This window comes from Hibiscus syriacus, unplaced genomic scaffold (genome assembly GCF_006381635.1).
Source record: "Hibiscus syriacus cultivar Baekdansim isolate YM2019G1 unplaced genomic scaffold, ASM638163v2 tig00016004_pilon, whole genome shotgun sequence".
Taxonomy (NCBI): Eukaryota; Viridiplantae; Streptophyta; class Magnoliopsida; order Malvales; family Malvaceae; genus Hibiscus; species Hibiscus syriacus.
The window spans coordinates 1,198,329-1,223,066 of NW_024062379.1; the positions used below are offsets into that span (position 1 = coordinate 1,198,329).

The 24,738-nt window shown below is 36.6% G+C and overlaps 1 long non-coding RNA gene across 1 annotated transcript; it reads right to left on the reverse strand.

Moving 5' to 3' along the window:
• Positions 1 to 19: 19 nt before the first annotated feature.
• LOC120208163 lies at positions 20 to 22,819 on the reverse strand. Its single transcript, XR_005524275.1, has 3 exons — positions 22,809 to 22,819; positions 19,062 to 19,066; positions 20 to 96 (listed from the first exon to the last, which is right to left on the reverse strand). It is a non-coding gene; the product is annotated as an uncharacterized LOC120208163 (long non-coding RNA).
• Positions 22,820 to 24,738: the final 1,919 nt, after the last annotated feature.

A 24,738-nucleotide genomic window follows, 5' to 3' on the forward strand; every position in this document is an offset into this window, starting at 1 on the left:
TGTTGTTACAGTTTTCCAATACACGGCAGGAGTTCACAATGTGTACAAAGTGACCGGAGATGAATTCCAAAACTGCACTGTTCCATCAAGCAATAGCTTATGATAAATGCTTAACATTTTGAAAGTTGAGTTAATAAAAGTTAGTGTTCATCCTATTAGGGGAAACGTCCAACTGTCTACTTCATAAAGAGTGTTATCATTTATCTTAAAGATATAGTTTATTCTCTTGCATATTATCAATTTGTACCTCAGCTAGATACCCCAAACACATCATTATCTTAAAATTAGTTTTCAATCTTTCATAGTTCAAGTGAGGCTTTTAGAACCATCTTAATCAGAATTATGTTGAACTCATTCAGTGATCTTAGTTGTAAAAATGAATTCTTTTCTTCGTAGAGGACTAGAGTTCGAGCAGTTGCGTTTATAGAATGTGCGTGAGTTGTCGATATGCTAAGAAATTTTAAACATATAATACCTTATAATAACTCTTGACCATTCAAAGAAACTCAGCATATTCTTCGCAAATATATTAGTGTTATATTTCTGTTGAAAAGTCAAAAATGGATGCATAGCAACCGGCGGCTAGATGATTCAATAAAATTAGATAGCATGATTTTGTTGAAATTGGCAAGGGAAAATTACCAAATTTAGTCCCTGTACTTTAGGGTATTTAGAAGATTAGTCCTTAAGCTTCAACTATAAATACCCTAACCCATTTAGCTTCAAAACTATCCCAAATCATTCTAGCTTTCTCCCAATACTAGAGAATTTAGAGAGTTTTCTTAAGAGTTGTTTTCTCCTTTTTATTTTCTCAAATTATCAGTTACGATTTTGCTCTATCCGATAGCCGTATTCCGCAACAATTTCTTCGTTTAACAACATTGTTCTTTGATGGTGTGCCTGTTGTATTGCATAGAGCCGAATGAAAGTCAAATTGTGGGTTCAGACTTGATTTGAGAAGATGAGGATAAGGTGAAGTAGATTTATGATGCAACACCCCGAAATTTAGTTCGGAAAATTATGATTCTTAAAGTTTAATATCCAATTGTAAAGGTTGTAAAATTGAGGGGTTTAATTGAATTAAATAATAAGTACACAGATTCTAAATCAAAGGAAAATAAAAATGATGGTATAATTGAAAAGATTTTGTTAACTTTGGGGACTGGAATGAATGCATGCATGATAGCATAAAAGGCTTAATAGGGATGGTGGGGATGGTTTTAATATTAAAGTTTAAATTTGGGGCATAAAAGGCTTAATATGGATGGTGGGGATGGTTTTAATATTAAAGTTTAAATTTGGGCTATTTAAAGGCCCAACTATAAATAGGGAACTTTTTCCACGTTGTTCATCTTTTTTTGTTGCCGTTCAAAGTCCTCCCTCTCTCTTGCTATCCCTAAGCAATTTTTTATCAGTGTGGAGTAATTGTCGATCATTACAAGTTGATTTCCAGTCGTCTTCCACCGTTCGTTTGCTCCGTTCGAGGCAAGAAAGGTCTCAAAATATAAATCTTACCTTTCCTAACGTAAATTCGACCACAACATGTTGAAATAATATCGTCTCTATTGTAGATCTAAGGATATTGACGCTTTCATCACCACCGTCATGAGCTATCGAATTGAGAAGTTCCACTCTCCTTCATTTTTTTCTTTTTTTTCTCTTCTCATGTCTAATTTCTTTCTTGGAGACAAAATATATAATATATACACTTAATAAATTTATATTATACTATAAACAGTATATTATGAGATTATTCAGTGTCTATATACTCTATAGACACTCAATAATCCTATAGTATACTGTTTAGTAGTATATAGACACTCAATAATCTCATAGTATACCATTAAGAGTATATAGTAAATAAACACTCAATAATCCTATATTATACTATTAAGAGTATATAGTATATCGATACTCAATAATCCCATAGTATACCATTTAATGGTATAATGTAGGATTGTTGAATGTCTAATTTATATTGTCAATAATGAGTTGACGGATGTTATTAGTTACGTACTAGCAGACGTAGGGCTAACCTTCTGAGTAGGGGTGTGCAAATACGGGTACTCAAATTTTTGGGTACCAGAAAACCGGGTACCCAGAACATCTGGGTTAACGATTTCTCGGCCCGTGTTCCGACCCGAATGTTCCGGGTACCCGAATACCCGGATTTTTTTCTTTCAAATTATTAAATAAAAAAACACAAAAAAACACAAATTATTATACCGAAACTAAAATTTCATGAGAAACCACACTAAAAATCTCAAACACATTAATCTTTTCGGATTCCTTAGACGGCTTAGTTGATGAAGACAACATCTCTATATCATGAATATTTTCTCCTATCATTGAATTATCTGGAAAAAAAAAGTCTGGCATTTGTCAACAAACTAAAAGTCAAAGAAAACATGTATAGATTACTGTAATCTATACAAAGTGAAACCTTAGAGGTAAGGAAGGGAGCCGTAATTCTAGGACAAGCAGATTAGTAACAGTTACAAAGTAAACTTGGGAGGAAGCCATAAAATCAAAGGTATGAAGCACTTGGTACCTTCAGAAACTTGTGTGCTTGTGCATGTACATTTGTATGTATTGTGCTTTCTGTGCAAAATACACAGTTTTGAACTTAGATACTTAATACGGGAGGGACACATAGAATTTACATAATTTAAGCTTTATCTGATGTAGAATTTTCTCAACTGGTTTATGTATGTCTAGAAGTTACTTTAAGATGAAAAATAAACCATATTCCAAACACTGGATCATGTTGAAGAACACATTGGTGTAACTTTTTGCAGGTTAGTTCTCAGACTCATCGTTCCAAACTTTCATTGCTAAACAAAGTTAATGAACAAAAGTCACTTGCTGGTGCTACAAAAGCTAGAGAGAAGGTGGGAGTTGGCAGCAAAGTGATAGGTTTTGGGAAAGAAAATAACATAGGTGAAATTCATCTGAGCCAGAAATGCAGTGGAAAAGGCAAGGCTGCTGAAGGTATGGTTGCAGGTAGAAAAGGGCCAAACCAGAGTGCATCTGCAAAGGGTGGCAAAACTTAAACTCGGCAGGAAAAATCAATTTTTTTGACCCGGGCCTGACCCAGAAAGTGTCGGGACCCGGCCCGACCGGGTTTTTTAATAGAAAATTACCCGATTTTTTATCCAGGTCTACGAGTCGGCAGGTCGGGTCAACCGAGTCGGTAATTTTGCACACCTCTACTTCTGAGTACTAATGGATCTCCCTTTTGACTAAGTCCATCAACCACTTGATTTTGCTTTCTAGTCTTATGTTTGAAGTTGAAGTTAAACTTTATTAAAAACTTTTCATTTAGTTTATTTCACCGTCAACTTCAGTTACTTCAAGAAGTGGCTAACCACTTTCTTATTTGTTTTTACCATAAACTTTAAGCTTAACAACTAATGTTGTCAAGTCCTTAACCAATGATTTACTGCTAAGAATTCTTTCTCGAGTGTATATATCATATTCCTGTGTCGTTTGACTTTCTTTTCTCAAACACCACGAGTGATTATTTTATAGAAGTACCCCTCCATTAACACAATGTGATACATTAGTTTTGACTTCCAAAGGCTTTTTTTTTTAAATCTAGAAGGACTAGAACTAGATACCTCATTAACATGCATTTTATTTTCTCAAAGACTTCTTGACATTTCTTGGACCATATCCACTCTTTCCCTTTATTTAATAAACTAATGAGTGTTGCTATTATTTGAAAGTAGCCATTGAAAAATTGTCTATAGTAATTGACAAGTCAAGAAAATATTTGAAATGTAACCTCCTTAGACCGATGCGGTAACCTGATCCGATCCGGGAAGTTACATTAGGGCCACCGGAGCGACCCTCCGTAAAAATAGCGGAAAATTTAAAACTTTTTATCAGAACATGTAAACTCATAAAATCATTTATCAATATTCAGAAATAAAATAAATTTACAGACTCATATTTAAAACAAAATACAATTACATGACCCTAATCACATGTACCATACTCTGATAACAACGCCGGAAGAACTCCCTTACTGAAGTTGATAACTGCACTGGTATAATTCTTTTAACCTGCAATGGTGAGTAATAGAGTGAGCTTCGGAAAGCTCAGTAATACAAAACTACCAGATGATGCTGAAGAACGTGCAGATACAAATAAACATATATTTCCTTATTGGTTCAGATATCTACAGATTTCTTTGGATGAGTTGAGGTCCCATTGATATTTCAGGTAGTAACAGATAATATTCAATTCATATGGAAATATTTCGGATGTCTAGGTTCAGGATATCAGAATAGGTTATCTAATGTGTTCCCGTAAAACCAGTGAAAAGATACAGATAAAATATTTCAGTAAAATCAGTTTATGTAACATGTTTTTAAAAAAAACATGAACACTACCCCCATCTGTCAAGTCCAAAATGTGTAGGTTCCCCAGAACCATACACTCACCGTCAAGTCCAGTAAGGCCCTGAGCACACAGCCGAGGAGCCGGTAAGTAAGGCCCTGAGCACACAACCGAGGAGCCTTCAGGTATACTTCCTCCAACATTACCCCCCAAATAAAACATGTTTCGTCCGTAAACAGATATATCAAAAATCAAAACATAATCCAGGTCAAGTATCAGATCAAAATCCAGGTCAAGTATTCAATCAGAATCCAGGTCAAGTATCCGATCAGAATCCAGGTCAGGTATTATAATAGAAATCAAATCAGAAATCAGGTTAAATATCCAGGTGATTAGGGAACACACCAGAGTTTACAAAAATTATTCAGAGGTACTGGATAATCTTAGCAGATAGAGAAACATGAATCTTCATTATACCAATAGGATATCAGAATTTAGAATCACTATTGGAAGAGTTCAATAACTGACAGAATCATCAATTATTCAGAATAAGACTTGAGCTAATAGGGAAGAAATGAAGGTTCAGGACATTTACAATCTATGTCGATTAATCAGTTTATCGAACAACTCCAGATGAATAGCTCCCAGAAACAATACTTATCAACTTGTCAATTCATTAACTTTCCAAGGTATTTACTCTTTAATACAAAATATTATTATCCATATATCATCTTCTAAGTCATCACTGAACAGATCTTAAGGAGACTAGCAGATATTTCAATGCTCTTAATTTCATGTTCAAACTTTCACTATATCATGAACTGCTGACGTGCTTGATTTGTAGTTCATGATCCATAAGAACATTACATCATGTATGTTCATTAACGTTTCTAGACTCATCCAAATCACTTACTTAATCATTAGTACTTGAGGTTACTTAATTCATTTAGCAGTCAAGTCTATTATAGTTACTTCGGGGTTTTCAGGGTAATCCAGACTTTTCTGAATTTTATATACATATTGTACTTCTGTTCAATTTAATTTGGTATTCGTGGTTGATTTATCTAACGAATATCCATTTCTTATTACTGAATACGATATAAAGTTGAGCTGAACTGAGTACTTTCAAAATTATCATCGAACCACACTTGAGAAGACAAACACGCATTTAAGTAACATCTATGTCATTCAGGTACTGACATATCCTTAAGATTGATCAACTCACTTAAGCTTTGTTCCATTACTTCTAAAGGTAGTCCAACACCTATGCTTATTTGGATTCCTTAATTAATCCAAGACATTTACTTAGAATATGCCATAAGGATATTTTGGTAATTTTGGTGTTCAGTTTTATTCCATTTATTTCAGAGCTCGAGGATATCCAATCATTTTTGAGCTTGGTGATATTCTTGGGTCATTTCCATTAAAGGGGTATTCTGGTCATTCTATAGATCCGATGTATTTCAATCATATCCTTCCACACTGTCTTATTATTTAATACCAATTTATCATCTATTTTAGTCCCTTCGAATAATTCTGATAAAAGAGCACCCCGATAAATTGTTCTTCAGGTATTTACTCGTAACTAGGATATTTTCGGGTCAAGTGCCTTCTTAGATTTTTACCAACAGAATATCAATAATTCTTCTGCACTAAATCAGGATCTTAACAATTAAATTCGTACTTAATCAAGTTAAGTACAAATCCTTAAAGTACTTTCTCATTCAGGGTAAACTCGGACTATTTTACCTCTCAAGGGCATTTTTCGTAATTTCTTAACCAGATAATTTCGATATTAGCTCTTAACGAAAATAATTATAATGTAAAGATCCTATGGTTAATTGCTTTCCCAAACATTCTCTGATCTTGAATTATTCCTTAACAAACTTTTAGCATCTTAACAAACTTTTAGTATATTGCACAAACCCTTTTTGGCGTTAAAAACCAGTTATTCAAATTTTCTAAACAAAACTATTATTTCTTATGCACATATGTAATTATATCGGATCAATATGTCTTTTTATAGTTATTAACCAACTTTCAGGGACAATTCTTGGCATCCTACAACATAAGGGTATTTTCATAATTTTACCCTATTGGAGTATTCTCATAATTTCCCATCCAAGTACCTTTAACATTTAACCTTTGATGATATAAAATATAAGTTACAAATCCAGGGCTGATTTTTTTATCACCAATCACAAACTTGTAATTTAATTCTAACAATTCCTCAATCTCTTATATTAGTCATTCGATCTGTATTCAGTTACAGAATTTCTACCACATTCATATCGAGTGTATAAATTATTTAACTCCACAAAAGTGATCAACATTATTTTATTCATGCATTTACCAATATCAACATTTCCATAAAGCATAAAGAGGTAGTAAAGTATTACCTCGATTTTCGTGCAATACTGATTGACCATTAAATTCCATTCGAACGCTCTCGATCTTTAATTCAACCTCCAATAATTCCTCAAATACATATCAATATAAATTTCATAAAAACAGAGCTTAATTATGAAAAATGGATCGAATCGGGTGATTAATCAGTGAAAAATAACTTACCAAGTTCGAATTTGGCGAAACGGACTTCGGAGTCAGAATCAGGATGTCAACAAAACCCAAAATATTACTATTGAATTCCAGCTCACCAACTTGATTTCTAGCTTCCAATCTTTTCTAACGAACACGAACAATCTATCGTACAAATACGACTTCAAATAATTTTCCTCGCCATAAAAATAACTTATTAGAATCTAATTAATAATTTGGGGACCCAATTGTTAAAACTAAAAACTTTAAGAGTCAATATAATTTTTAATTAATAAAATTAAGGACTAAATCGATCTTAATAAAACCATTACATCATAATCATAACAATATGAAAGCCAAGAGACAAGCTTGAGCTTTTAACAACTTGGATGGCTTACCTTGTAATTTACCTGTTGCCAAGAATTGTGTTCCACCGTCAGAATCTCTAAAATGCATTTATATCAAGCTCTCAAACTATTTCCAAAACTACGTAGTTTTGGTTAATATGTAAGTATCCATTTATAAGCCAAAATCTCCCTGCATTTCTCATTTATATAACATTTCATTTCCTTTTACTTTTTACCAATGAAAGACTATGTAGGAAGGTAGAGAAGCTTCGTCGACCGACCTCCAAACTCTGATAACCACCACGTCAGCCATCGTCGTTGATCGTCGGTCTAAGCCCAAACTTTATCATCCAAAGCATCTTGGTCTCCACATCAAGAATCCGACCTTCGATAGTCGAGAAACCCCGTGGATAGCTGTAGATCTAAAAAAGAAGTTTCAATCTTCATGAGCTTCAACCAGTCCGATCTTCTTCATCTATCGCTGAACGGTGTTGCTTTCGATGTATGTGCTTCTTGTCATTGATCACTCGGCTTAATGGGGTTTTCATTGGAACGTTAATCCAAGAACGATAAGATAGTTGGGTCGGGTTTACGAGTTTCAGTTTATTTTTTTCTACCGAGCAATTCCTCCTATGACGGTTCTGGTAGTTGATTTGCTGCCATAAGAAAACAAGCAAGCTGGTCACGATGGTGAAGCTATCGAGCAAGGGATGTATGTGGCTTTGGTTGTTTATGAATGCTCTGTAATATAAAAGATTGGTACTACTATTTTATGAGATAACAAAGAAGATTGAAGATAAAACAATCTAATTTACAGGACCCACTAGGCCACTATGGTACCATAAGATATGATTTATTATTGGGTAGTTGAAATTATACTTCATAAATTGGGGTGTTACATGAAAACAATCCGTGGAGTTGGTCATTATTAGATTGCTTTCACCTTATTCTTTTGCATATAAATACAACCCTTCTCAATGATATGCCCCATGAACTGAAATTCTTTTTACAAATAATTGATTTTCTCGTAATATATTAGACTAGGAAGACGTAAGCTGGAAGAAACGTTCAGTTAGCAAAATTGTTGCAAGATGCTTAACTCCGTAAAAAGATTATATTTTAGGTCTTTTTACTTAAGTTATTGATTGTCTAAAAGGCATTGACATATCATTTTAGTTGTATATAGTTGCATTTAGGACATTTCGACATGTTGTGGATAAGTTTTGCCACATCAAAGTTTATTAGATTAAACTGAAGCTGCTGATGAGAAGGGTTGTGTGTTGGCTGTGATGATGCAGGTAATAGGAAATGATCGATGAAGAATTTATTTGTCGAGACAAATTATGTGCCAGGGCCAAAAGAACTGAAGACGATGACCGTGAGGAATAATTTTTGCCACGGCGAGTTTTATCTCGCATATCTGATGCAGTACAAGACAAAATTGCTAACGTAGAGTGGCCAGCTGTCTAATGCACCTCACGTGAACCCCTGCCCCTGCTAAGAATTTGGGACCATTGCCAACTACCATTTTATTCACACAATGGGTGTGAATTTTAGGGGTATTTAGGGAATTTTAAAGGGCACTAAACCCTAGAAATTCTCACTATAAATATCACATTATACCATCCAAAAGAGAGACATATACCTTACCAAAAATGCTTAGAGAAAGGCATCTGCAACTTCTTCCTTTTCCACCGCTCCACTCTTCCCCGTCCTTGGTGCCCTCTATAGCTAGCTTCGACGGAGCAGTAGCCAGGCCCTCGAGAGAGGCTGGTGCGCTAGAATAGTCATGGTGGTGGTCTGATGTCATGACAGAGCTCTATTCCGGGAGTTTTTCTTCATTTTGTTTTTTATTTCTTATCTTTTAAGGGCTTGTATTTAATAGATATTTTTGGGATGATATTAACCACACCATGAACTATTTTATTTGGTATTGGAAATGCTTGGATGATATTTTATTTGACTGTTAATGAATGATTAAGTATGCTTTAGTTAAATGTTGTTTTGTTCACTGTTGTAATCTTTTTTCTTGGCACTGTAAGAGCTTTTGAAAAATTGCATGGTGCCACGACAAAACAATCCTAGTCTTTTTAAGAGATTTTGAAAGATTGCCATTTTCTAGGAGTTGATACCTAATATTCGAAAGAGTTAGGTTAGATCTACGTGAACAAGGGAACTGATCTGAGATGGTGAGGTTCTAATCCGCCTTAGAGATAATGAGAGGGCTTTATTCGATTAAGATGGATAAATGCTTAAGTAGATAGGCTAGCGCTACTGTTTACGCTGAGGGGTATTGTCGTAGCAACAATTTAACAAACCAAGGGTTGTAATTAACGCTGAGTAGTATTGTCGTAGCAATAGTTTATCAGGTTTCGTGTTAGATATACTCTTGGAACACTTTAGTAAATCCTGTCGGGTAGCATAGGCATAACATACTAGATCATCCTAGACATAGAATAATTTCTCACTGAAGCAAATCCAACCCAAGTTCTCCGTTAAAGGTCTGATTGTGTGAGATTTCAGTATATATTCGAAACTCAAACATATTTAGCCTTAACAACTTTTATTTGTTTACTATTGCATATTTTTCTTACCACGACAAAACTTTGTTGCTCACTTCACACTTTTCTCGCCTTGACATATTTTTCCATTTGTTCATACCATTTGCCACGATTTATTTTTCCTTTGTGAATACCATTAGACAAGAAACTTAGGATTAGTTTATGACACCTAATTCTAGCTCTAGAAAACTTCTAAGATTTCCCCCAATCCTGTGGAGATGATAACTCACTTACTACTATATTACTTGCATCGATTGTGTATACTTGCACAGATTTGTGTGCCTCAACACACACATTTACACACGATCAAGTTTTGGCACCGTTGTCGGGGATTGGCAACTTGAGGAATTTTGATAAGTTTTGTCATAGTAAATTTTATTTTTTTGTCACAATGTTTTAGTTAGTTTTACTTGTTTATTTTCTTATTTTCTTTTATAGGTTTTTGTCGTTGCATGACCAGAAGATCTGCTGACGAACCATTAGTACCATTCGAACCTAAAATTGAGAAATTGTTCAGACAAAGGCGACGTGCTCAGCGTGCCAGAGGCAATATGAATCAACTGCCATAACAGGTTGATAACCCTATGGAGGGTCAGGTAGATCCCGATGTCGTGGCAAATAATGTTCCCAGAAATGCTACAAGACCACGAGCGATATGAGATCAATTAAACCCCATTCTTGATGATCTCAACTCTGGAATCATGGTACCGAAAATATAGGCAACCCACTTTGAACTCAAATTGGTGATGTTCAATATGCTCAATTCTATCGGTCAATTTGGTGGCTCTCCTAATGAAGATGCTAGACAACATGTGCATGATTTGTTTGAAGTGTGTGATTCGTTTAGGCAACAAGGTGTGCACGAGGATGAGCTAAAACTAAAATTGTTCCCCTATTCACTATGCGATCGAGAAAGAGCTTGGCTTAGTGGAGTCCCATTCGGCTCAATGGAGTCTTGGGCTGACTTATGCAAAACCAATTTGCTTTGTTATAACCCACCTAACATAAACACCCAGTTTTGCAATGATATTGCAAGTTTTTGCCAAGGCGATGATGAATCTATGTACGAATGCTGGGACTGATACAAAAGTTTACTTCGCAAGTGCACCAAACATGGATTCCACTACTGCACTCAAGTGGTAATGTTTTACAATGGAGTCAATGCACCCACTCATATGATGTTAGATGCCTCGGCGAATGGTACTCTGCTTGAGAAATCACCTGACGAAGCCTTTAATATCCTTGATAGGATAACCATTAATGATTATCATTTCATATTTACAAGGCTTGAAATTGGAAGGAAAATTTATGGGGCATTTGAACTCGATGCCAAGGATTCAGTGTCTGCCCAACTTTCTGCCATATCAAATATATTAAAAAATTTCCAGCGTTCCAGCGAGGTGAAAGAAGTCAAATATTAAACTTTCTCGCCCGCAAGGAAGCCTCCCTAGTGACACTAAGGTCACTAAGCCTCATGGAAAAGAGCAACGCAGTGCACTTACACTGAGGAGTGGTACCCAAATTAATTTGGAAGATACGTAAGCAATAAATTTCTCGCCTCGACATGACACATGAAGAATCTGAAAGTCAAGATGAAATTATTGAACAAGAAGAGTTGCCTATGAAGAATAAAAAGGACGAGGGTTCAATAAGTCATCATAATGATGGAGAAAAATTTATTGCCACGGAAAAAGTTTCACTCCCACCTGCAGCAGATAAAATCAGGCCCTTGCCACCATTCCCTCAATGGTTGAATAAACATAACGAAGAGATCCAGTTCAAAAAGTTTGTTGCTATCCTTGGTAAGCTATATATCAACGTTCCACTACTCAAAGCTATTGAGCAGATGCCTTCCTATTCCAAATTCTTGAAGGGTATTGTAAAAAAGAGTAGAAAGGTGGAAAAACTAGAAACTGTTGCCACGACGAAGGAATATTGTTCTGCACTGAGAAAACTTCCGCCGAAGCAAAAAAATCTGATAGCTTTGTTATACCATGCTCCATCAGTGACAACTATGTTAGGAGAGCCCTATGTGACTCTGGATCCAACATATATCTAATGCCCAAATCCATATTTTTGGAACTTGGAATGGGTAATGTTCGACCAACCCATAATTTTGCAACTAGCTGATAGATCACACATTCGTCTTGTGGGTAGAATTAAAGATGATAATGTAAAAGTGGACAAATTTGTTTTCTCAGCAAACTTCCTCATTCTAGATTGTGAGGTCGACAACAATGCACCTATTATTCTAGGGCATCCATTCTTAGCCACTGGGTGCATCGTAATAGATTGTGAGAAATGAGAGTTCACGATGAGGGTGACTGATCAAAGCGCTACAATCAATGTCTTCAACACTCTTAAATATGTTGATTATTCTGAAGAATGCCATTACATTGAAGACGTTGATTCAATGGAGGAAGCTGGGACAAACATTTTTGGTTATGGCAAATTTCTACATCTAGAAGAATATGATACTTTATGCCAAGACAAAAATTTTCAGATGAAAGACCGTGAAAATATTTGCCACGAAGATATTTTACAGCTGGAGAAACATAAAGATCTTGGTCAAGGCAAATTTGTCCAGAATGAGGAATGCAACAAAGTTTGCCTAGGCAATTTTTTTATTAAAGCGATTGAAGGATTTACTGAAGACGAATTAAATGTAGAGCCTGAGGACTATTCATTGGAGATGGAACAATCTAGCTTACTTCAAGATAGACTATGTATGAGATTTGAATCCCTTGAATTCAATGAATTCAATCCTCTAAAACCTTCACTGCAGCATACACCTACCTTAGAACTTAAACCTTTGCCATCATATTTGAAATATGCTTATCTAGGTAGTGACGATACATTGCTAGTTATAATTTCTTCTAGTCTAACCCCCGAGCAAGAGGGTAGTTTGTGAATGTTTTTCCATAGCATAAAAAAGCTATTGGGTGGACTATGACAGACTTGAAGGGAATCAATCCTATAATATGCATGTACAAGATCCCGTTAGATGATTTCCATGATAATTATGTGAAACCCCAAAAAGGACTTAACCCGATAATGAATTAAATGGTGTTGAAAAAAAATCATCAAATGGCTAGATTTTGGGGTGATTTATCCTATATCTGATAGCTCTTGGGTCAGCCCGGTTCAATGCATGCCAAAAAAATTTGCGTGATCATGGTGAATAATAAGAATGACGATCATTTGACAATGAGAAGTATGGATTATAGGAAGCTAAACAAGGTGATAAAGAAAGACCATTTCCTCTTCCTTTCATCGATTAGATGCTTGATCGTTTGGCAGGCAATACATTTTATTGTTTCCTTAACATAAAATCTAGGTATAATCAGATCTCCATAGAACTACAAGATCAAGAGAAAACCACCTTCAGATGCTCATATGGAACCTATGACTTTAGAAGGATGTCGTTCAGATTATGTAATGCCCCGAAAACCTTTCAGAGGTGTATGGTAGCCATTATTCAGACATGGTGGAAGACTTCCTGGAAATATTTATATGGATGACTTTTCTGTCTCGGGTGATTACTTTAACTGATGCCTCGACAATTTATCTAAAGTGATGAAGTGCTGCGAGGAAGCCAACCTTGTACTAAACTGGGAGAAATGTCACTTTATGGTGACAGAAGGAATTTTGTTGGGACACAAAATTTCTCACCGCGACATCAAGGTTGATAAGGCCAAGGTGGAAGTGATTGAGAACATGCCTCCACCCATTAGTGTGAAGGGAATAAGAAGTTTCCAAGGGCATGTAGGATTCTACATGTGTTTTTATCAAGGATTTTTCGAAGATTTCAAAGCCTTTATGTATTTTGCTTCAGCAAAATCAATCGTTCATGTTTAATGATGAATGCCTCAACACGTTCATGGATCTGAAGAAAAAACTTGCCTCAACACCAAATGTTATTCCACCTGACTAGGATGCCCCTTTTGAGCTGATGTGTGACGCAAGTGACTATGCAGTAGGGGTTGTGCTAGAACAAAGAAAAGGTAAAATCTTCCATGCCATTTATTATGCTAGTCATACCCTAAATGATGCACAACTTAATTATACTACCACTGAAAAATAATTGTTTGTCGTGGTATTCGTTTTTGATAAGTTTAGGGCATATTTTATAAGAACTAAGGTCATTGTACACACTGATCATTCTACCATTAAATACCTAGTGAATAAAAAAGATGCCAAGCTAGGCTTATTAGATGGATACTCTTGCTGCTAGAATTTGCTTTAGAGGTGAAGAATAGGAAGGGTATAGAGAACCAAGTAGTAGATCACTTGTCTAGGCTAGAGAACAAAAACATTTTCTATGACATGAAAGATATTAAGGAGGAATTCCCTGACGAGAAAATATTCTTTACCACGGTAGTGCCGTGGTATACTGACATAGTTAACTTACTTGTTAGTGGTATTGTGCCTCCAGATTTATCTTACCAAGGCCGAAAAAAGTTCAGACATGATGTGCTCCATTATTATTGGGATGAACCGTTCTTATTCAAACAATGTGGAGATCAAATAATCCGGAGGTGCGTCCCCGAAGAGGAACATAATGATATTATATTTCATTGTCATACATCCTCGTGTGGAGGGCACTTTGGTGGAATGAGGACTACTGCAAATGTTCTCCAATTTGGCTTCTATTAGCCCACCTTATTCAAGGATGTGCAAGACTTCTATAAGTCATGCGATCATTTCCAACGCACCGATAATGTATCGAAGAGAAATGAGATGCCATGGCAAAATATTTTGGAAGTTCAACTCTTCGATGTGTGGGGAATCGATTTTATATGAACATTCCCATTATCCTTTGGCGATCTATACATACTTTTAGCTGTGGACTACGTATCCAAATAGGCCGAGGTTGTGGAAACACATAGAAATGACTCAAAGACCATGCAAAAATTCTTGCACAAAAACATATTCACGTTTTTTGGATTTTCAAGAGTAATTATCAGTGATGAGGGCACCTAATTTGACAACAAATTAATTACCAAGGTGCTGCAAAGATACGGGGTGCGTAATAAATTTGCCACGGCAAACCACCCCAAGACCAAAGGGAAGGCTGAGGTCTCCAACCGCGAGATCAAGTAGATACTTGAGAAGGTGGTCAACCCAAGAAGAAAAGATTGATCGTCAAAGCTCAATGAGGCATTGTAGGCTTATCGCACATCATTTAAAACACCATTAGGGATGTCTCCATTCAAATTAGTTTATGGCAAGGCATGTCATTTGCCTGTGGAACTATAACACAAACCATTTTGGGCCATCAAGAAACTTAACATAGATGCACAACTTGCCGGAGAAAGGAGGTTACTGGAGCAAATTGAGATGGAAGAATTTATAGCCCAATCATATGAGAATGCCCATCTCTATAAGGAGAAAACAAAAAAGTGGCATGATATAAAAATTTTGCCACGGTAATTTTTTCCTGGCCAACAAGTACTACTCTACAATTCAAGGATCAAGTTGTTTCCAGGCAAGTTGATGTCAATATGTTCAGGACCTTTCTTAGTACACCAGGTGCATAGCCACGACGCAATATAAATCAACAACTTGGAGAATGTGACAACCTTTAAAGTGAATGAAAAAAGGTTGAAGGCCTATAATGAAGCATCCATCTTGCGAGATAAGTCATCATTATTGCTCCATGACGTCTAAGAGTTTACCCCTACAATCTGAATAATTATTTTCTCGGCAAAAATATTTTGCATTATGTACATAAATAATTTTCCTTTCTTTTAATTTGCACGAGTTATTTTATATTTTATTCACTAACTTTGTTTTTTAGATATTTTTTATACATGGCAGTTTAGGAATGGGGCTCACATATTATAGGAAGAGCAAAACCCTAGTAAATTATTTTGGGCGGAAACTTTGAGAGGGGAAAATCTTTTTCTTTAATATTTTATTCCTTTTTATTTTCAAACCATCCAATCAAAATAGTTTTTTTATTTATTACCCCAATCTTACTTTTACTTTTCATTTACCCCCATAAAACCACCCCATTCACCAACTGTTTTCTCAAAAATCACCCACTCTATTTTTTTTCTGTCACCGATTTTCTCTCTTCTTCTTCATCTACCTCTTCATATTTTTCCTTTTTTTTTTCCTTTTTTCTTCTAAAAACCTTCCATAGCCACCGCACCAAGCCCAAAAATATTTGTTCTCTCCGTTAAAAAAAGTGTCGTTGCAACACCATGGTCTGCTTAAAACCAAACTTTGTGCCTCAGCTTCATCTGCAGAGGCTACAAATTTCTAACATTTGCAGAGCGTTGAAGCCGAGTAAAAATTTCAGGCACTGTAGTGTCGGTAAATTTACCTTGAAGACAGCTTTGTGTTTCCCGCAGATGATGAAAAGTTATTTTATCTTGAAATGATGGAAATTATCAAGAAGGACAATTGGGAAAAATTTGTTAGACACTCAAAAGTTGTGGCACCGGTGTTAGTTGAGGAGTTTTACGCTCATCTAGGAGACATGTCTCAGCACTCGATGTATGTTCGAGGCAAGTTTATCCGATTCTCCCTATCCTCCATAAACCGTTACTTCAAGCTTGGCAAAGTCAAAAACTAGCATAAGAAATTCATTGTTGAGGCAGATTCTGAAACATATGACGGAGTCCTTGAACATTTATTCTTTGAATGGGAAAAATATGAGGGAAACACCCCTAATCACAAGAAAGTTGATCGTTGTGCTCTCAAGCCCATGACCAAGCTTTGGAACCACTTCCTCAAGGGCAAGATGATGCCCACATCTCACAACTTTACTGTGTTATTGAGGCGACTGATGCTTCTTCACTTAATCATCTACACACGATCAATAGATGCCGGAGAGATCATCTTCAAACAAATTCATGAGTATGCCAAGAAGGCTAGAGGTAACTTAATTTTTCCAAATTTAATTACTGCCTTGTGTAGGAAGAAGAAAGTGCCTGAGAAGCACTTGAAGGAATTTATTCGGCCCAAGGAGGGCATTACAAAGAGGAAGGTGCCAGAGTTGTTGAGTTTCAATGATGATGCCCCAGACGAAGGTCTTGAGTGCGGTGTAAAATCAGTTGTCGTGACAAGGATGACTGCCGTGGTGACTGTCACTCAAGAGATGTAGGAAAGGATGGAGCATCTGGAAGGGCACAAGAAGACCTTCTCTGTGTATGTTAAGGCAAGTGATGCCCAGCTTAATGCATTTTTCAAGAAGCTACTACCGATCTCCAGTGATGATCTCCCGCACTTCCCTGACGAGATCTTGACAAAGCCAACACCAACAGGCGAGCGCCCATTTTTTGGCGCGACGCATAATTTCCCTCATAACTCTCCACTTGATGCCACCCCACTTGCCATATAATTCTCCCCAGTTCCTGAAGAAGGACAAGGACAGACTGATGAGTACCTCAGTCTGACTTCCTCGAAGAGCACCGAGGTACTTCCACAAGAATTGTTCGATGAAGAGATTTCCCCAACAAAAGTTGTTACTGTGGCGGTTGGTGAACAACCCAATCTAGAGAATACCACTGAAGAAACCCCTGACCTAAATACTAAGCATTTTGTTGATACTGAAGAAATCCAGCCCTTGGAAGTTCCAGTTGAGAGCACCGAGAAGACGCCATGACAAGTTAGTCCACCCCAGGAATAGCTGTCGCCTCAAACACTCAACAAACCACACTAATATTCCACCTACATCATTGTTCCCCTCTAAAGAATATATATCTGAAAGCCCATCCCCTCTCAAAAGACGATGCACCAGATCATCCAGTAAGGTCAGCCCACCACAATGAGGTACCTCTCCACATTTGCATTTGCACATCATTTAGATTAATTTAACTTTCCTTAATTTTCATGCATTGAGGACACTGCATCCATCAAGTTTGGGGGAGGATTTTTGTTTCACTTAGTTAATTTCATTAATAATGTTTAGTAGAAATATTTTTTTTCATGGCAGAAATTATGATTAGGGTAGTTAATTAGATGAGTTAAGGATGCCCGATGATGAAAGAAATTTTTTATTAACTAGGCCAGAATTATTGTACATGACTGTTGAAGATGATAGAGCCAAATTAGGATTTGATTCTTTGTGATCCTTTTAACACGATTGTATCTTTTTTATTCTTAAGGTACTTAGAAAATTTTTAGGTCAGAACTTTTGAGCATCGAGGCATAAAATAATTGAGAAGAATAAGTTGACCTCCTTAGTGTTATGAATTACAAATAAATGCCTCAGCATAACTGTAGAGGGATACTTCTTCACACATGAGTGAATGAAAGCAGTCACGGGATGACTCTACCTAACTAGCTCGGGAGTGGAAGGTATACTTCATTTCACCTAGAGTGTGGGATGGTAGGAGTGATAGACTGACTCCCCTCGTAGCAATATTAAAAAAACTGACGTTAAATGTTGAATAAATAGGAGTGATGTTGTGCTTAATGAATAATTTTAAGCCTTGGAAAACTAGAAGAACTCTCTTAGGATTTTTCTAAATTCGTTAAGCATAGACTAGATATGATCACTCACACATACTGTCAAAGAGTCCTGACATAGGGAAAGGTACTTGACTTCTCATTCAATGTACCATGTTGAGGCCAAACTTGTTGTTGGGGGCTAAATTTTTAAACCACTTGATTGTCCTAATTTATACTATGCCTGGACACTTTATGTTTCTACTGCTCATTATCTATTGCTTGAGAATAAGTAATAGCTTAAGTTTTGGGGTGTGATAGCTCCGTTAAAAGATTATATTTTAGGTCTTTTTACTTAAGTTATTGATTTGTCTAAAAGGCATTGACATAGCATTTTAGTTGCATATAGTTGCATTTCTGCATGTAGTGGATAAGTTTTGCCACGAAAAGGTTTATTGCATTAAACTTATGGTGTTGATGAGAAGGGTTGTGTGTTGGATGTGATGATGTAGGTAATAGGAAATGACCGAGGAAGAATTTATTTGATGAGACAAATTCAGTGCCGGGGCCAAAGGAACAAAAGACGATGACCGTGAGGAATAATTTTTACCGCGACGAGTTTTATCTCGTAGGTGATGTAAGGTACTTGTACCTTTTCAAATGATTGTGGATCTAGGAAGGAAGCAAAACAACCTGCAAAGTGAATAGCTCAAAATAGAATGGTTAAGGGTGGTAGACGTGTGGGTGAATTGGTAGGCTATTTAAATAATGAGTAATGGAAGCGGAAGATAGTTGATAAGGCTATGGTTATGGAGATGAAATAAAAGGATGGTTGTGAGGATAGTATCTTGAAGAAATCTCAAAGAAGAACCAATGCTATAGAGAGCAGAGACCCAATCTATATATTGCTTCTTCAAAGGGTGGTGTTAAGTACTTTGACCCACTAGTTATATGAACTAGGAACCAGAAGTATCAAGATGAAAGAAAAGGGGTTGACGCCACAAGTATAAAATACTTGATAAGTCGATAAAAAGTCACCAGGACTTAAGAAGAGAATAATCTCACTTTAATTGAATAAAAGGTCTGTTTACAAATGAAATATGCTTTCCTATTTATAGGAAATGAAAGGATATGGCCGAATGGTTACAAGAGGATTCGACCAGCCCTTGTGCCTCTATAAAATGACATAATTTAATTACAAATAGAGATGATGGTTCGGTTTAAATGGAGGAAAATATCCTTTGGCCGAATAGTGCTTGTACCCCTTCAAGTTGGCGCCAAATTGGAGAGAAAGGAGTGCTTGGCCGAATGGTAAGAGGACTCTTCATCTTGGCGCCTAAATGAAGTCACACGCCTATCACATGGTGGTCTGGTCACAAGGCGTGCACATGGCCTCTATAGGATGCTTGTGGTGTAGCCTTGCGCATGGAATGATGGCTGGTCATGTGCTCCATCTTGGGCGTGCATGTGTCTCCTTCCAAGCTAGCTTGAGTGTTGAGCTAGCTAGCAAGAATGGGGCTGTTTATGAATGATCTTCCTAGCCGAGTCGTTTTGAGCTCCATAACAGCATGTTCAGCTACATTCAGCTACCTTTGTCATCACTTTTAGCAACTCAGCTTCAAATAGTCCAACTAGCTAAGTTTAGCTAGCTTGAAGCTTCTCCAGCTGAATCGAGCTTCCCTTAGCATTCCATGAGTTGCCTTGTACTTTGTGAGCTGTTTGTGAGCTGTATGTGACTTCCAAATCGTTCACCAAGCTACCTCAACGTGCATCATACTCCATTGTACCTATATGTGCAAGGAAACAAGGTAAGTTCTTGATATTGAGCTAAAACGAGCTAAATACCTTGCTGCCATGTTTGTTTATGGTAATGTGAGCTAAGTATGATGGTCATGAGCTAAGTACATCATCTCCTAATATGTGTAAGATAATGTATAAAGCCTAAGAGTTAACATGAATGCAAATAAACTAATGAAATGCATTATAAGTATGCTGCCTTGATGTATATATAATAATCATGCATAATATGATAATAAAACTATCCTAACATTATTAACATATTAAAATAACAATGTGTAATATGAATTCATACTAAGTTACTCTTTAGCTATTAAAACATTATATAACATAACATTAGAGAGTGTTAAGTTATCAAATGAATCAAAAGCTTCAAGACACTTAGTTAAGAGAACTTCCCTGAATTGTTTGGCCCTTGACCTAGTAATGGGACCATGTGGCATGACCTCCGGATCTGGTGTAGACGTGACTATATCATCCCCCCCTTCTTTTAAGCGATTTGTCCCCAAATCGTGTCCATCCTCAAAGGGAGATAAGTCAGTGATGTTAAATGAAGCACTGACGCCACCAAACTCACTGGGCAATTCAATTTTATAGGCATTGTCGTTGATCTTTTCTATAATCTGAAATGGACCATCTCCTCGGGGTAGTAGTTTAGACTTCCTTTGGTTTGGGAATATTTCCTTCCTAAAGTGTACCCAAACCCAATCTCCTACGTCAAAAGTTACCTTCTTCCTTCCTTTGTTTGCTTGTTGTTCATATTGTCTTGTTCTTCTCTCAATATTGTCCTTGACTTGTTGATGGAGTCTTTTAACAAATTATGCTTTGTTCTTTCCATCTTTGTTTACTATCTGATCATAAGGTAAAGGAAGTAAATCCAAAGGAGTTAAAGGATTGAAACCATACACTACCTCAAATGGAGAATGTTTAGTTGCCGAGTGAATGGTTCGGTTGTATGCAAATTCCACGTGTGGTAGGCATTCTTCCCATGTCTTAATATTTTTCTTGATGATGGATCGTAGTAGTGTTGATAAAACTCTATTAACTACTTCAGTTTGGCCATCCGTTTGAGGATGACATGTAGTAGAGAATAGTAGTTTTGTGCCTATTTTACTCCACAAAGTCCTCCAAAAATGACTTAGGAACTTAACGTCTCTATCTGACACAATGGTTCGAGGAAGTCCATGTAACCTTACCACTTCTCGGAAGAATAAGTTGGCAACAAGAATAGCATCATCAGTCTTGTGACATGGTATAAAGTGAGCCATTTTGGAGAATCGATCAACCACCACAAATATTGAATCTTTTCCACTCTTTATTTTTGGTAAACCTAAAACAAAGTCCATTGAAATATCTATCCAAGGCATGGTTGGTATTGGCAAAGGCATGTATAATCTATGAGGCATGGCTCTTGATTTTGCCCTTTTACATACTAAACACCTTTCACATACCTTTTCATCTTTGGCCAAAAGAGGTGTTCTTTCAGAATGCTAAGAGTCTTTTCAACTCCAAAGTGTCCCATAAGTCCTCCTTCATGTGCTTCTTTGGTTAACACTTCTCTTATGGAACCTTGTGGAATACATAATCGTCATTCTTTGAAAAGATATCCATCATGCTGATAATACTTATCATGAGCACCTGTTTCACATAACTTATACCTTTCTCCAAAGTCCAAATCAGTAGCATAATGTTCCTTAATGAATGAAAAACCAAGAAGTTTGGAATCCAAAGTGTTAAGTAAGACATACCTGCGTGAAAGAGCATCTGCCACGACATTATCCTTTCCTCTCTTATAATGGATGACATAGGGAAAAGACTCAAGAAATTCAACCCATTTGGCATGTCTCTTGTTAAGTTTGTGTTGTCCTTTGATATGCTTTAATGCTTCATGGTCAGTGTGTATCACGAATTCCTTTGGCAATAAATAATGCTGCCAAGTTTCCAATGCTCGAATGAGTGCATACATCTCTTTGTCATATGTTGGATAGTTCAGAGTTGCACCATTTAGTTTTTCACTAAAATAGGCAATGGGTTTTCCTTCTTAACTTAAAACAGCACCAATTCCAATTCCGGAAGCATCACATTCAACTTCAAATGTTTTCTCAAAGTTTGGCAAGACTAGTAATGGGGCTTTTGTCAAACAATCTTTGAGTTCGTTGAAAGATTTGTCTTGTTCATTGCCCCAAGAGAAGTTTGAATTCTTCTTAATAATCCCTGTTAAGGGTGCAGCAATGGAACTAAAGTTTGGTACAAACCTTCTGTAAAAACTGGCTAATCCATGGAAACTTCGAACTTGACTGACATTAACCGGTTTTGGCCATTCTTGTATTGCCTTAATCTTCTCTGGATCCACTGATAGTCCCTGTGAACTTACAATAAAGCCTAAGAAAGTAACTTGATTAGTACAAAAATCACACTTCTTGAGATTAGCATATAAATGCTCTTCTCTCAAAGTGCTAAGAATAGATCGTAAGTGTTCAACATGATCTTTCAATGACTTACTGTATATCAAGATATCATCAAAGTAAACAACACAAAACTTACCAATATAAGGCCGAAGGACATGATTCATTAAACGCATAAAGGTACTAGGGGCATTAGTCAAGCCAAAAGGCATGACTAACCATTCATACAAACCTTGTTTGGTCTTGAACGCAGTTTTCCACTCATCACCTTCCTTTATTCTTATCTAGTGGTAGCCACTTTTCAAATCAATTTTGGAGAAAATATTGGCCCCGCTAAGTTCATCAAGCATATCATCCAACCGAGGTATAGGGTGCCTATATTTGATAGTGATTTGATTCACTGCTCTACAATCCACGCACATTCTCCAAGTTCCATCTTTCTTTGGTACCAACAAAACGGGGACAGCACATGGACTTAAGCTTTCTCGAATGTAACCTTTGTTTAGGAGTTCTTTGACTTGTCTTTGCAATTCCTTTGTTTCTTCAGGATTACTCCTATATGCTGGTCTATTAGGAATGGTGGCTCCAGGAATGAAATCAATTTGATGTTCAATTCCTCTAATCGGTGGCAATCCATCGGGAATTTCCTCAGGAAACATATCCTCAAATTCCTGCAAAAGATTAGAAATAGAAGAAGGCAAACCTTTAGGAGGGTTAGTAAGAAGAAAACTTTCCTTATACATAAGTATAAGTAGAGCTTTCTTAGTTGATAAATGTTTCCGAATATCTCCTCTGCTGGCATAGATATTCATCTTTGGAGTATGGATTTCTTTGGCCTTCTTTCTTTCTCCCATTCTTCTATGCGTGATTTGAGGGTCACTTGACATTCCTGAACTTGGCTTGGTAACAAAGGTGCCAATATGATTTTCTTTTCCTGATGTTGGAATGAGTACTTGTTAGAGAATCCGTCATGGGTGGCTTTCTTATCATATTGCCAAGGACGTCCTAGTATAAGGTGACTTGCACTCATTGGCACCACGTCACAAAGGACTTCATCATTGTATCTTCCAATTGAGAAAGGTACAATCACTTGCTTGGTTACATTGGCTTCTCCCACATCGTTGAGCCATTGGAGTTTGTAAGGATGAGGATGTTTGGAAGTCTTGAGACCCAACTTTTCTACCATGTGAGTACTTGCTACATTGGTACAACTTCCTCCATCAATGATCACCACACAAATTGTATCTCCCACGTGACATTTGGTATGGAAGATGTTTTCTCTTTGTTCATCATCTTGACTTTGAATGTTCAAAGTCCTTTTGACTACAAAAATGTTGGATGGAAAAGACATGTTAGCAAATAAGGAAAAATTGAAATGTGTGTAGGACCTTACCAGAATATACTCTCACAAAGCCTCACGAGTCACTCCAAGAAAAACTTGATGTCACTCAATCCGCTCGTGTTTGCACTCTAGGACTTTTAATGGCTTTTACTTGTCCTCTTCTGATCTCACACACGCTCCAGCCTTTTTTCCCTCAATTCTCTTGTCTCAAGTTCTAATGAACTTTTACTCAAGACTATATCGAGTAATTTCACTTGTTTGGCGTCGGCTGCAAATGGTTAGTAGGAATGAAAAACAAATATAATTGAAAAGGTGGCTTAGAAATTAGAAAGAAGAGAATGAAAGGGTTACTTACACAAGTCACTTCACAACCTTCTATCACCACAATCAATTTTAAAGGCTTACTTGAAAATGCTTGGTGATGAGAATTGTTGATGAGTGCTTCCAACTTTTCTTTCTTTTCTTTGCTTTTTCTTCTTTTTGAGTGCTTTGAATTTTGAGTCCTTCAATTTTTCTTTGCTGATTTTTTTTTCTTCTTTGACTTTGCACTTCATTTTTGCACTTCTTTTTGTATTTTTCTTTTTGTTGTTGTTGCACGTTGCTTCTTCCACCAAAGCTCTGATTACCGCTTGATGTAAGGTACTTGTACCTTTTCAAATGATTGTGGATCTAGGAAGGAAGCAAAACAACCTGCAAAGTGAATGGCTCAAAATAGAATGGTTAAGGGTGGTAGACGTGTGGGTGAATTGGTAGGCTATTTAAATAATGAGTAATGGAAGCGGAAGATAGTTGATAAGGCTATGGTTATGGAGATGAAATAAAAGGATGGTTGTGAGGATAGTATCTTGAAGAAATCTCAAAGAAGAACCAATGCTATAGAGAGCAGAGACCCAATCTTTATATTGCTTCTTCAAGGGGTGGTGTTAAGTACTTTGACCCACTAGTTATATGAACTAGGAACCAGAAGTATCAAGATGAAAGAAAAGGGGTTGACGCCACAAGTA